Source organism: Homarus americanus, unplaced genomic scaffold (genome assembly GCF_018991925.1).
Source record: "Homarus americanus isolate GMGI-L3 unplaced genomic scaffold, GMGI_Hamer_2.0 scaffold38238, whole genome shotgun sequence".
Taxonomy (NCBI): domain Eukaryota; kingdom Metazoa; phylum Arthropoda; class Malacostraca; order Decapoda; family Nephropidae; genus Homarus; species Homarus americanus.
In genome coordinates this window covers 455,665-470,303 of record NW_024734360.1, presented here as the reverse complement: position 1 = coordinate 470,303, position 14,639 = coordinate 455,665, and the positions used below count along the sequence as shown (strand labels likewise).

General features: G+C 42.6%; 1 protein-coding gene across 3 annotated transcripts in view; it reads right to left on the bottom strand.

Moving 5' to 3' along the window:
• The window catches only part of LOC121870211 (sarcolemmal membrane-associated protein-like), a 130,836-nt gene that overhangs the window by 103,892 nt on the left and 12,305 nt on the right, over positions 1-14,639 (bottom strand). The window lies entirely within an intron of this gene.

Here is a 14,639-nt window from a genome sequence, read left to right as displayed (position 1 = left end):
TATGATGAACTGTGGTTATGCGACAAATGTCAATAAACCATGGTAGTATTTCACCAAAAACTGCAACAAAAAGAATAACAAGAGACATTCACATCAGAGCCAAGATGGAAACACCCATAAAGTCGATCTCAGTGAGACGTGCTCTATCACCTGCAGTCTCCAGGCGGCCACCACCGGAGAGGGACGGGCCACCCTCCCAACAATACGGTGGACACTTGGCGGTCACACCCACGTCCCCGGCCCTTATACTGTATCAGTTGCGTCATCCACAAGTCCAAGGACGGTCTCCACAAAGTGTACAAACAATAGTTTCCACCAGTTGCAACATCCCCGGACAAGATAGTCTAACTCTGACATCCGCCGGTTATCTGCGTTAATTAGCATCATGTATAGCAGAGATATCGGCACGCTTTCCTCCTCTCACGGCACAACTCAGAGTTTGTTATTTTTTATTGCCAGTGCCAATACATATGTGTAAAAGCGCTTTAAAAAGAAGTTCTAACGTAAAATCCCAAAACTAGACTTGCATCACTTGTGTAGACAGAGGAGTGGTGTGTGTGCGTGTCCTCAAACACTGCAGACTGGTGACACACACCCCCTCACCGGCATGCAGGGCAGACCTCACCACTGCCACCCTCATCCCAATACGACCCAACTTTCGGCATGTCAACGAGACACTGGAGGAAAAAATAAATATAAGACGAACATAAATATTTCCAACGATAACATGTAAATTCACTTCCAGTTACGGAGGACATTTTTTCAGCAGTTACGACATGCCTGTCGTCCTTGGACCCGCTTTCATATATTTTTTTACGCAACCTCAGCCAAGTAGTCGTTCCATCAAATACTTTTCCTTTTGGCTTTTAGAATCTCGTGTCCATTTTTTATTACACTGCACTGATAAGTCATTCTGGCGGAAATGTTACATTCCAATTTAGTCATGCCTTTTGAGATTCAGGCAGCCATGAAATATATATTCTGAAATTAATTTTCAAGCAGCAGGGAGAGCAAAGAACCACACGAAAATTACGAAAACATCACAAGAGTAAATATAGTTGAGTACACCAATTGCTGAAACTACTAAAATGTTTTCGGTGCTTCCATAGTAAGCAGCCTTTTTTTTTACGGGGATTAGCCCACCCGGCACAGGTATCTGACCCACAACGGGGCCTGGGGAGCGAAAATGTAATAATAAGAAATTTTTTAATAATAATTAGTTCAAAGTAAATATAATTTACAATAAGAAATACAAAAATAAAATAGTAATAACAATAATAATAATAATAACAAAAACACTGATAATAATAATAATCTAATAAAAATAATAATAATAAAGAACCACAAAGAAATACAAAATGAAAAAAGATCAAGAGTGAGAAATTATTTATGTATGTTGTGTTGTCAAAGTAAGAGAAACAATTGAGACCCTGCAATTGTGTGTAAATGAGGCAGAACACCGAGCTGCTGCTACTACTGTATATACTGTAGTTTGCTGTCTACCGAGCTGGAGTTGTGGGGTGGCAGACAACAGTGAGGCAGAGGAGCCTGTCAAAGACACCGAGTGTTCACCATCAAGAGCCCCACACTTTTGATCCTGTTAGTACTAGCAGTGAGCACATGAAACATTGCCGTCATAAATGTGGATGGTTCCCAGGTGAAACATTAAAAGTTGTTACAAAGTTTATATAGTACGGCACTTAATCAACAATAATGCAAGTGTATTTCACGAACAGTATATAAGCCGAGGTAACCAGCACATTATGGTACAATAGTCAACATATACGATAATGAAGGTAAATATGCTGCTCATGAGCTAATAGTAAGCACAGTGTTCGGACAGATGCCAACAGCAACAGCTTGTAGCCAGCAACCAGAGCAACTTGATGTCTGGCTGAGATTTGAAGATAAAAAAAAAAATTTCCCTCAACCAACTCCTAAGTAAACTAAAGATAACATTCAACACCAAAACCATCTAAAGGTATGAACACTAGAAAACACACTGTATCCCCGGACGCAAATGCATTAGCACACCATATTAAAGTCATCTTCGCTATGTCTACATCTTAATAACACGAGTTAAAACATGACTGCTGGCCCGACGATCTGTTAAGAAGCCACCAACAGCAGTCACCCAAATCGACTTCTCCTTTCCTCCACATACTTCCAAGCAACATTACTGATTTATATAAATACTATTATTAAAAGTATATACAGTATAATGTTTCTCTCTAGTTCCTGTACCTCTGTTTCGCCGTGTACTCCATGTGTGGATATATATTATTATTACAGTATTATTATTATTATTATTATTATTATTATTACTATTATTATTATTATTACTATTACCATCATCATTATTACTCCCGGTATTAACATCACAGGTAGTAATAATTTGTTATCTTCATTCCTACTCTACTAAACAGCACAAATAAACACAGTCATGCCACACCCAACAAGAGCCTCGCTACTACCTCTTCCTCCAGGACTTAAACCACAGACCGTGTCAAGAACAGCCACTCACACACACACATCTTCCACCACACCTCCTGTAAACCTTCACTACTACCACTTCTTGATCATTTTTTCTTTACCAGTCCGGAAATGTTAACCTGCTCCATAAAACTTTACGTTACCTTACTTTAGATATTCTCCAGTTCCGGGTAAATATTTGTTGACAGTCACGGTTAGGGATTAGTGGTGGGTGGGTCAGATGTGGGTGTGGAGTGAGTGGGTGGGTGTGGAGTGGGTGGGTAAGGTGTGTGTGTGTGTGTGTGTGTGCGTGCGTGCGTGCGTGCGTGCGTGTGTGTGTGTGTAAACAAAACTTCTAATGTACATATTTAAATTCCAAAGATTGATTTCCATATTTAAATTCACCATGCTCCTTACTGATACAATCGGGCAGGTTAGGTTAGAGTCAACGATGTTAAGCTAGGTAAGATTATTTTGCTTTGGTTTGGGTTGGGTGACGTAACGAAGCACTCGGGAAGCGCCTAATTAATTTCCTCTGGGTCAGATATCACACCTACCTCGAGCTTACGATCTAACGTAAATTTCTCCATCTAATATCTTACCTTATATCCCAATTATGTGTAGAGCAGATCAACACATACAAAAACCCAATGAAAGGGGGAAGAATAAGGTAAGGAAGACGTGTAGTGTAAAACAAGAAAATTTACAGGTGGGAGGATGTGATACAAGTAAAAACATACATCCACAACATACGATATCTGTGTGTGTGTGTGTGTTACTAAACCATATCACATTTCACACACGCACAGCTCACTCGTCACGTCAAAAGTCTGCGATATAATGTCCAGTTGGAGTCTGCTGCCACTTAAAGAGAACCAAGAGGTGTGTGGATGGATCGTACTTGCACAACCTGAAACCAGCAAAAGGTACCCCAGCGTGTAAGATCATACAGTAGGTAGGTAGGTAGGTAAAGGTCTCGCGAAACAAAAGGTCGACCACTTGATTAAAACATTCTTCAATCAATTCAACGAATAATAGAAGCGGAGACATTTCTAGGTTGACGAAGCATGGAGGATATCTTGCTCTTGTGTGTGTGAGAGAGAGAGATATCCGAAGAATTGGTGTCCGGGAGCCTCTTAGTAATTGATGGTATATAACCCCAAACTCTCTCTTTCTCTCTCCCTTACTCCCTGTAACCCTCACCCTCCCTCTCTCCTATAGGCTCTATCCCCCTCACCACCACTCACTCTCTATTACACCCCCCATCCACCACTCTCCCTTACCACCTCCCCCCACCTCCAACCCCCTCAGTATCTACGTCACTCACAACTCAGCCAGCCAGTGACCTTTACAACACACGGAAGCTCTTGTACTCCTACCAACCACCCCACAACACGGTCGGTCTCTGCCAGCTACTCGCCTTAATTAACACGTGGCCGTACAGCATGCATATATATTTATCCCCCGCTATCTAACATTTGACTTGTTTATGCATGCTACTTACGGTATTATAACATCTGGTCGACCTTCGTATTCGCTTCTTAAATAATAATCTACCGTATAGTTTGGGTTTTTGTGTAAGAATTGGCTTTTGTTTAAATTTATTATATACTGTATAGTTTGTAGTGGTGGTTTACAATACACGAACAGGTGTTAAAGAAGAGCGGAAAGTGGTTTATAACTGAAGAGCCGAAAGTGGTTTACAACTGAAGAGCCGACAGTGGTTTATAACTGAAGAGCTGACAGTGGTTTACAACTGAAGAGCCGAAAGTGGTTTATAACTGAAGAGCCGACAGTGGTTTACAACTGAAGAGCCGAAAGTGGTTTGTAACTCAAGAGCCGAAAGTGGTTTATAACTCAAGAGCCGAAAGTGGTTTATAACTCAAGAGCCGAAAGTGGTTTATAACTCAAGAGCCGAAAGTGGTTTATAACTCAAGAGCCGAAAGTGGTTTACAATTGACCAAAACAAAATGGAAAATGACAATAGTATCTACACAATCCTATACAAAAGGAACCCCCAACGAAGATGCAGTCGTTAATTACGGATCACCTGAAAATTAGATATACTATACCCCAGCTTATTTCACCTTAATAATGAACCACCCTTACGCTAACCTAACCTCCCCAGGCAGCGTTAGGGTAGTTAATCTTCATGTGAAAAAGTTGGGGTGTTTAATCTTCAGGTGATCCCTAGTTATCTTGTCACCAGCTTCTACGTGGATATAAAAAAGAGCTAAGCGGGTGAATAAGAAGGTGAGGTAACAACAAAGTACAGCGATCACAAGTAATGTTTATGTACCGTAATGTTATCTTGAAATATCTGTACCTGTACCCATATTTCCAAACTGACTGTGACGTAATAGTGTATACAGTGATCACGAGTAATGTTTGTGTACTGTACCGTTAAGATTCTTATGAAATCTCTGTATCCGTCAGTATCTGCAACTACCTGTCCTGTTGTTGCTAAATAAATAATAACAAATGATTTATATACGATTTTATCTTTTCAAAAACCTGGATGCCAGATCCATTCAATACAGAACATCAGGTCATTACCAATCCTTCGGGTGCGGTCCTCTTCCTGGGTGTTGGAACCCTTCGGCCGAGATAAGACCCCTCTGGAGTAAGCCACTTTATGGAGCTTTAAAGATCCCTCGGGAGTGAGCCACCGTGGGGATTAGAGCCCCTGGGAGAAAAGCTGGTGGCAGTGGCGGGCGTCTATGCCGCAGACAAGCGGAAGAGAGGGAAGGGAGGGGCGAGCTCCTGATCACCCTTACTATCGATTGACCCAAAATGTTGCTTACCTGCATAGCAAACACTTCCCTGCACACTTAACGGGGGACACCACGTGGGTCGGAAAGGGCGTGAAACAGAGGGTGAAGGAGACAAAAGATGAGGAGAAAGGGTAGATGAGATAAAGGATAAGAAAACAGTAAGGGAATACAAACTTATAATAATGGGCAAGAGAGGGAAAGGAACCGAGAGAAAAGAAAAATGGCAATACAATATAAACAAAACTGAAGGGCGTAAGAAGACAAGAGGCCTAATACGAAATTAAAAAATATGGTGAAATAAAGATAAAGTAGATAAAGATGGAGAATTATATGGAGGAGGAGACAAGACACAGAGAGAAGGAGATAATGAGAGCTAGTTAACAGGGAGGAGCCACAAAATTGCTACATCGACCCTATTAGATCTCTCTTTAACATGCAACAAACACAATCTGACTCCTACAAACTCGCCCACCATCTCAATAAAGGTCAAAATCAGTTCATAGTTGATCATTGGCTGTGTTGATGAAGTCTTAGCAATGGAGTAAAAAAATAATTAAAGAAATGTGGGTGACAGACAAGTTGACGTGATCTAGACTTGAAATGATGAATTTTATTGGGAAATATCAGTATAAGTGGAGAATTATGTATCGAATATTGATCAAGTATTATATAGTCCCCTACCGTGGACAGTTTTACAAAGATGGCGTCTTAGATGAGATATAATCACAAGTGTACCAGAAACCTAGAGAGCCATTCCCTAGGTACGACACAGTATCACCGTACACAAGCGGTCATGTGTCACCCCTTTCATACACCACGCCAGCACGTAACCTTAACACTCGACTCGTTTGACGCGTCTGCCGGTATCAATTCCCTCCCGTCTTTGCGGTTACACTAACATTCTTCGCATTACGTGTTTATGTGTATATAATAGAATAATGGGTATAGCACGGAGACCTCTCACTCGAAGCGACATGTAATTGTCAGACGGGGAGGGACTTGTATGTACGAACATGACGTGCTGGCGCTCATCACTTTCCCTACCATGGTGGGTTATCAGAGCACTCATGCATAGTGTAACGGAGATCCTCAAGAGAAAGAGGCTGCTTCTCTTATTTCGCTAATTGTTACATCAAATGAAAAAGTAAACTCCACAATCTTTCTTTTGCTCATCTATCGTACGGTACCACATCATGACCCAGACCTCAGCAACCAGTTCAACTCCTATTCAATTTACATGGTCCTTATTCTGCCTGACACCGGGACCTTGGCATAATGGTACTCCCTCTCCGCCAGTCTCACGAGAGGTTCAGGCGGGTGTCAAGTTTAGGTACCGGTATGTAATATTTCAGGTGAATACCAGCAGGACAGCTTGGTTATTGGGTTTCTGGTGTAACCACACCTGCACGACTTGCCACAGCTGCACGAGCTACCCTCTTGTCACAGCTGCACGACACTACCCTCTTGTCACAGCTGCACGACACTACCCTCTTGTCACACCTGCATGACAATATCCTCTTGTCACACCTGCATGACAATATCCTTTTGTCACAGCTGGCCGCACGACACTACCCTCTTGTCACAGCTGCACGACACTGCCCTCTTGTCACACCTGCATGACAATATCCTCTTGTCACACCTGCCATTATGCAACATAAAACTTACAGAACCAATCACACACGGTTGCCATCCGCCCAGCAAACATTAAAGCTGCAGTCTAAACCCACCAGTTCAGTAGCCGTCCTCAACACTGTGTAACACACCCAAACCACGTGATAAATGTCAAGTTGTTGGTTAGAAAACTAATAATCACATCAATCTGTTTCCATTTCCCACACTTATAGCGCGCTCTGATAGCCTACCTACGCGCACGTAAATATTTCTTTTTAACAATGAAATGTCGCAACTGGGTTCGTTCATCCCTAATAATTACAGTATATCAGAACGAGACACTTTTAATAAGACTGTACAACTAAAGTTTATGAAGACTGTATAATGCTGTGCTAATATATCATTAATCATTGGCTCTAAAATATTGCCATTATATTATCCTGTGACCATCTCTGAACTTGCGGGTATATTATGTCACTATCAAATTTTCCATAAAACTAATAATGGCTTTACCAGTATTTATTAACCCCAATGTTTAGTATTTTTAATTCTTCTGTATAAAAAAAAACACCAGTAACTATCATTATCACCGACCATCTCCAAACTTTAAACTATTATAACTCTAAATGAACAAGGATCAAAATATACGCAGCATTAAACACTCAAACGTCTGCACAATCTCTCTCAACTATCAAGCAAACACTACTCGTAATCCCAGCAACCTCCCATGGACTGGCAACAAAGCTGGCGTCAGTATTACAGAAATGCAGACGGTATGCTCACTTCCATGGCTGCAGGGGTCAACATAGCCATTAGGATTGGGGGTTGAAGAGTCTGGGCCCTAGCCTAGCGAGTATGTTTGGCTGGGGCCCATAACACCAAGGCACACATAACAACAGCCTGCAGCTATGAATGAAGAACAGAACAGTAGGATGATAAATTTATCTATGACTTATCGACCAATCAGTAATTATGAGATACATTCCACCCTTTCTGTCTGTCTCTAAACTCTCTTCTCCCCCTCTTTCGATTTACCTAAAGACATCCTTCCTCTTTAACTCCCCAGAGACACTTTCCCCTGTCTCTGTCACAGAAGTTTCTCTCTTTCTTCTCTCTCACCGAGATAAAAACCACCACCAACTATGTCAACGATGGTGTCCCCACTCCAGCAGCATTCCCACGGTCTGGTCTGGGGTCCCCTGACGGAGTGCTTGGGTCGTGCCTCACCCCCCCACCAGTATCTCACGCAAGGGACACAGCACGAAAACTAGTATGAAGGAATCAACTAGACCTACCTGTATCCTAACCCGCCACAACCATCTTCCTCCTTACTCACCGTCGATGTTTTTCTGATCGCTAATTGGCATAACACACACACACACACACAGAAGGGGAGTAAACTCTCGTCCTCAGACCCCCAACTAACTTCTCCACTCAACTCTCAAACAACGCGACCATGACCTTAACTTTAACACAAACACAAAACTCATCTCCACAGATTAATGAACTGGGATCTATAAAAAGAAAAATGCAGAAAGAAAAAATCATCACTTCCACCCAACTCCACCAAAACAACAACAAAAGGACCTCCTCCAAAACATCCGACTCCACCACTCGACACCTGAGTCCACCACCAACATCTGACTCCTCCACTAAAAACCTGATTCCTCCAACACGAGGCAGGGTTGAACTCCACCCTCCGCCCTCCACTCCATACACCCTCACACCATTAATTGCCTCCAAGCTACAACCTGAAATTACGATTTTTTTTTTTAGCTCACAGGAAATAGTGGGGAAAACCAGCACGAGCTGTGTGTGATATTGATCGTTGTTTCCTTGAGCAAAGTCGACTATTTTACTTCCTTTGATCTCTGTTGTTTTATATCACTGAAAATACCAGACAACAGAAGCGACTCGCACACATTGCTTGTCATTTGCACCGCCCAATGAAGCAGATCTTGCCTCTGAACTTTATAATTCAAGTCCCGAGATATTTACTGGATAAATGAGAAGTATCAGGGAAGAACAGGGCGAAGCAGACTAATTTTTCCGTCAAAACGTTCTGCATTTTAGTAGTTCGAAAAGCGTTACACCAGTTTGGTATAGATTAATACAATATTAAACATTTGTAGGATATAACTATATTATATATTAAAATATGTAAAGTGAAACACGTATGTTACGAATGTAAATTGTGTGTATGTATCAGATAAAGGTGTGTGCCGGTGCCACAGAGAAAGATGTATGGAAAATGTGGAAGTGAACTCGGCCAGTAGGAGAGGAAGGACCCTCCGAGATGCTGGGGACGCAATAATTGGACCGTGTTTTGTAGTTGGCAACTCCACCAGGCAGCAGATGCCAAGTTTGCCAACAACTCTTCCTTTATCACGTGTTGCCTCCTCACATCTACATTCTCGTGTGTAATCGTCTGTTTAATTGCCATACCCCTGGCACTGTTCTACGGCACCTCTAACAGAAGCTTGAACATAAGCTAGTGTTACTCTGGCATGAAGAAATCATAATTCTTAAATACAAAAAATATAAAACGTCGGCAATTATGTGTACCTCTTATCCCAGGTCGCACAAGGCTCTTATTAATGAAGTGGGGTGTGTAAGAGGCCACTCTAGTATTAGAAATTCACTCAAATATTTCCGGGAATTTGACGTGTATAAAAGATGGAGGAATAGCGTGGAAGACGACGCCCCAGCTTGGAGGGAGGGCTTGATACCCATCTCCCGGTGCGGCCGCACCAGCCAGGCCTTATCTACCTTCCCGGGAATATGGGCGGCACTCCCCCGGGCCCGCTCCACTGGCTGCCTTGATGGGGATGAAGTAGGAGCAAGGAGGGGGGGGGGGGGTTGTAGACCACCTCTTGAGTTTCGCAACCGTGTAGAAGGTGAGGTGTACCTACCCAGTACGGCAAGTGGTACGGAGGGATGGGGGAGATGGAACAAATGTAAACACCAGAACGTTGTAGCCATCGTTACCACCTAACACTAACATCAGCATTAACCACTCCCGCTTAGCTTACAACATCTGCGAGAGCATAAACACACCACTACAAGTACGTAAAGTCATACATACAAACGTAATGTAGACATTCGCGTGGACATCCACACAAACACAATGACGTGCACGGTAAATCTAATATGGCCCTATACAAGGTTTGGCCTATTAAAATGGTTCAATGCCTGTTACTGATAGACAACAAAGGGTCTCTGGTGCCAGTACAGTGTATCATAAAACAAGCCATTGGTGTGATAATGTCCCATACTGAGCAAGGTTCTCCCCACCGGATGCCTGAGCCAGTCTATCTTCCATGGCGTCATTATCCACCAACAGGTGAAGCCAGCCACTACCACAAACCCACACATTCTCCCGCCCGACACTACATGTTATTATAGGCTACAGAAACAAACAAGGACAGTTCTCTTGAATACAGGAAAATCAATCATGACCCGAACTAAATATTATTATTAACAAGAAGTGGATCTATAAGTAAAACTTAACCAAGAGGAGCGGAGGAGCGTGTGGTACATAAATAGATCAGCCACTGTATATAAGAATTCTTTATGTTGACGCTCTTTAATGGGGTTGTATCGTCAGTGAGACAGACAAACGCCGAATACACCAACGACCGTCACCAGCATCTTGACACTGAAGGCATTAACATATATTTCCCCCTGTCAATATCTTGCCGTTATCGGAATATTTACTACACCAAAAACAACAACAAAGGCGGTGTTGAATTTCCATCAATACAGTTTCCTTTCTGTGAACTCTATCTCCACCTCTCCGTGTCGCTTGAGGACTACCATGGAGACACGGGAACTCTCCAGCAGACGACTGTACTGTGGGGAAAACACATTTACACTATTTGTTCTCTGGACAATGCAGAACAGGTTTGAAAAAATGGTCCATACAAGTACGTGTCCATGGGGGAACACAAAAACAATAAGGTAATGAGTTGAGAGCATGGGAGCATTTTTGTATGGGTTGTGCAGCTCTTGTAAGGATGCACCTCCGTGGCAGCAGACGACCTGCCATATCGACAAGTTCTCGAGCTTCCTTATTGCTCCGTTGCCTTCATATTTCGTATTTACCACGAAACTACTCTATATGCAACAAGAAAATGCATCCGTCTTATGCAACAATGCAACTGAAAACTAAATGCAATACTGTACAACACATCAGGAAGCATCAAATTGATTAGGTGGTATTTAAAAAACATTAAACGTGTGTGTGTGTGTATATATATATATATATATATATATATATATATATATATATATATATATATATATATATATATATATATATATATATATATATATATATATATATATATATATATATGTAGATCTCCACAATGGAAACGTGGATAAGATAAATCGTAGTGTGTGGATTAGTGGACGTCATGTTTTTGACCTGACCTCATGTTTTGTAAGGTCACCCTGTGTACATAAGCCTCTCAGTCCTTGTAATTCAGTTGCCTCTGTAGATGTCTTGAATAATGACGAAAGCTAAGGTTCTCCATTGTTTCCCCTTTTCTTGTGTGATTTTATCAATATATATATATATATATATATATATATATATATATATATATATATATATATATATATATATATATATATATATATATATATATATATACACACACACGCTGGAATAGTTTATAGTTCTATACTGTACATGGTTGGCAATATCCAAGTTACAAGGGTTACCACTGACAGAGGAAGTAAAGTGTATAGGCGAGGCTGCAGCATAATATATACTGTACTGTGGCGGGATACACACGAGGGCAGGGGGGAGGGAGGGGGTGAAGCAAACCACCAGCTGCTTGCTAAGGTATGCCTGATACCTCCTCTTGCTCAACACACAAACATGCTAAGACATAACATCACGCCGCCGCCTTGAGCAATCAAGATCAGTTTAAAAGGAAGTCCTAATATAGTCTATATATCCTGTAACACAAGGCATTATCTACCCTGCAACACCAGACATTACCTACCCTGTAACACAAGACATGACATACCCTGTAATACAAAGCATTACCTACCCTGTAACACAAGACATGGAATACCCTGTAACACAAGCCCCGACCTCTCTGTAACAAAAGCCGACATACCCTGTATCATAAAAAAACAATACCTGCAATGTCAAGACGAACCTCAAGATTACCACGGGAAAAAACCCAGCTTCCACGACTGTGTGAGGGTGGGACCGCGATGTCCTCTATTGTGACAGTCGCCCTAAAGTGTTACTAACTGTGCTAACAAGAGGAAGTAGTTAAAGGAGGGGGGGGGGGAGGAGCGGCTGGGGCATTTCTGTCTCCTCTACCATTCCTTCACACACCCTAGTCGGGTCCTCCTCCATCCTTCCACACACACTAGCTTGGCCCTCCTCCATCCCTCCATATACTAGCCGGGTCCTCCTCCACCCCTTCCACACACACACTAGGTTGGCCCTCCTCCATATACTAGCTGGGTCCTCCTCCATATACTAACCTGGTCCTCCTCTATCCCTCCATATACTAGCCGGGTCCTCCTCCACCTCTTCACACACACTAGCCTGGTTCCCCTGCATCCTTCCACACACACTAGCCTGGTCCTCCTCCCTCCCTCCACACACACACTAGCTTGGTCCTCTGCCATCCCTCCACACACACTAGCCTGGTCCTCCTCCATCCCTCCACACACACACTGCTTGGTCCTCTATCCCTCCCACACACTAGCCTGGTCCTCCTCCATCCCTCCCTGCCCACCCCACCCCTGGGCTTTAACTGAAGTGTCAAGTGTCAGTGCCAATGTTAGGCAGCAGAGGGACGAGCGAGGAACCTCAAGAGGCGCCCGGTGCCACACCTACACCATCCAGCACCACCGTCACGTCACCCTCTCTAACGCGCACACACACTGAGGCACGAGTACAAGGTTCAATTCTCTCTACTGCTATGAGCCTATGACCATTTTTTTTACTCTTTAGCAAGTTGTAATAATAATCAACAGTTCTCAGCAACACACCAGTCAATATCACACTATCTATATATATATATTATGGGAAATTATATACAGGGGGTATATGACGAGATACACACACATAGTAACTACATGAAGCCTAACAGGTAGACAAGGGTATATTATACAGGGTTGACAGTACAATGGTTCCTGGCCTGCATCCCAACTGAGAAGGAATTGTGTAACTGATACCCAGTGTGCGCCAGGTGCAACTAGTACTGTATAGAATAACCTTATCCCCACCAACCTGTCATAATACCTCAGCTTGTTACAAGTATCCCGACCACAGGAGAAGTACATACCGGTACACATATCCTGTCTCATCCTGTGTGGTAGCCCATGTGGTAGACACCCTAAACTACAAGATGTACTTGGCAACCTTAACATGAATAGCCATAGGTCTGTGCCAATCCAAAGATGGGAGTTCCAAGAATACATACTGCAGGTAAATAAAAGATTCATTGAGTTTCAACAAAACATTAACCTTTGTAATAGCAATGAAATATGCAACAACACGATAAAGAACGAGGGAAATACCAACAACGTGATTCACAAATTGGATACAAGGGGTGCCTGTACCAAGACACTCGAGCGTTACGTTCATTCCCCGATAAGATATACAGTATGGTACGTGGCATGAGGACAATGGGATGCTGGGATAACCTACCCTATCAACTACCTATCTCATGAATATCAGGGGTGGTGACATTGCAGTATTAAAACCCCCGGAATAACAGAGTATGACCTTTAACTCTTACCAATATTGTCAATCAATATGTACACACACACACACACACGTTAACTCAATTTTCCTTGCTCAAAAACCTTTTCCTATTATGATGATTCAGAGTGACTGGAGAGGTAATGACCCCCTGATTCCTTGTTTTGCATAACACCTTGACTACCCTTCCTATGTTACACCACAACCGAAAATGTCACCACGACACTATCTCTGCCTACCACAACCATCAGAACAACTTTCTCTCTGTCCACTACAACCATCACCACACCACCCTCCCGGTCTACCACAACTATCACCACACCACCCTCCCGGTCCTCCACTATCAACAAGACACACACACACACCATCAGACCCGAGTGTGCCCCCATGGTCCTTGAATGCTGACCTTACTTGATGAAGGTTCCCTCGTAGCAGTGGTCTGGGTGTGTGTGTGGTGGGGGAGGGGGGGGGTCTCTCTCTCCATGCTACGTGTGATTACAGATGGGTGGTAAGAGCTCAGCCATACCCAATTATCTCATTGTGAACAGTCGAACACCACGTGACCCAGTTAAGGCTTTTAACTTTCACTGGCTACTCAAAAGGCATGAACAATCACCCCTAGTCATCTTCAGCTCGTATATGTAGGGTGGAAATTCAAGAACAAAGCTCATCTTGCAGACACACCTTAACCCTCTGAGCATGCTCTAAGGGTTAAACTATTATCTTATGTGAATTAACAATCATCCTAAAGGTGTGTTCCTAAAAAGGTTAAACCCTTCATTGTATTTAAGTGTTACACCATCATTATGTTATCCCACTGTACTCATGGGTTCATAAATTTCAATCACAGTTCATTCTCAGCAGAACAGAAGACGATGATGTCTGCCGTCAGAAATCACACACAGCAAGAAGTATCTACAAGGTTACAGTATATAGCTACCACAAATTTCATAGGATATCCCCAAATACATGGTCTCATTTTTTTTACTAATAACCTTTAATAAATAGGATTATATAAAGATTAGCCCCAGGTTATTACACCT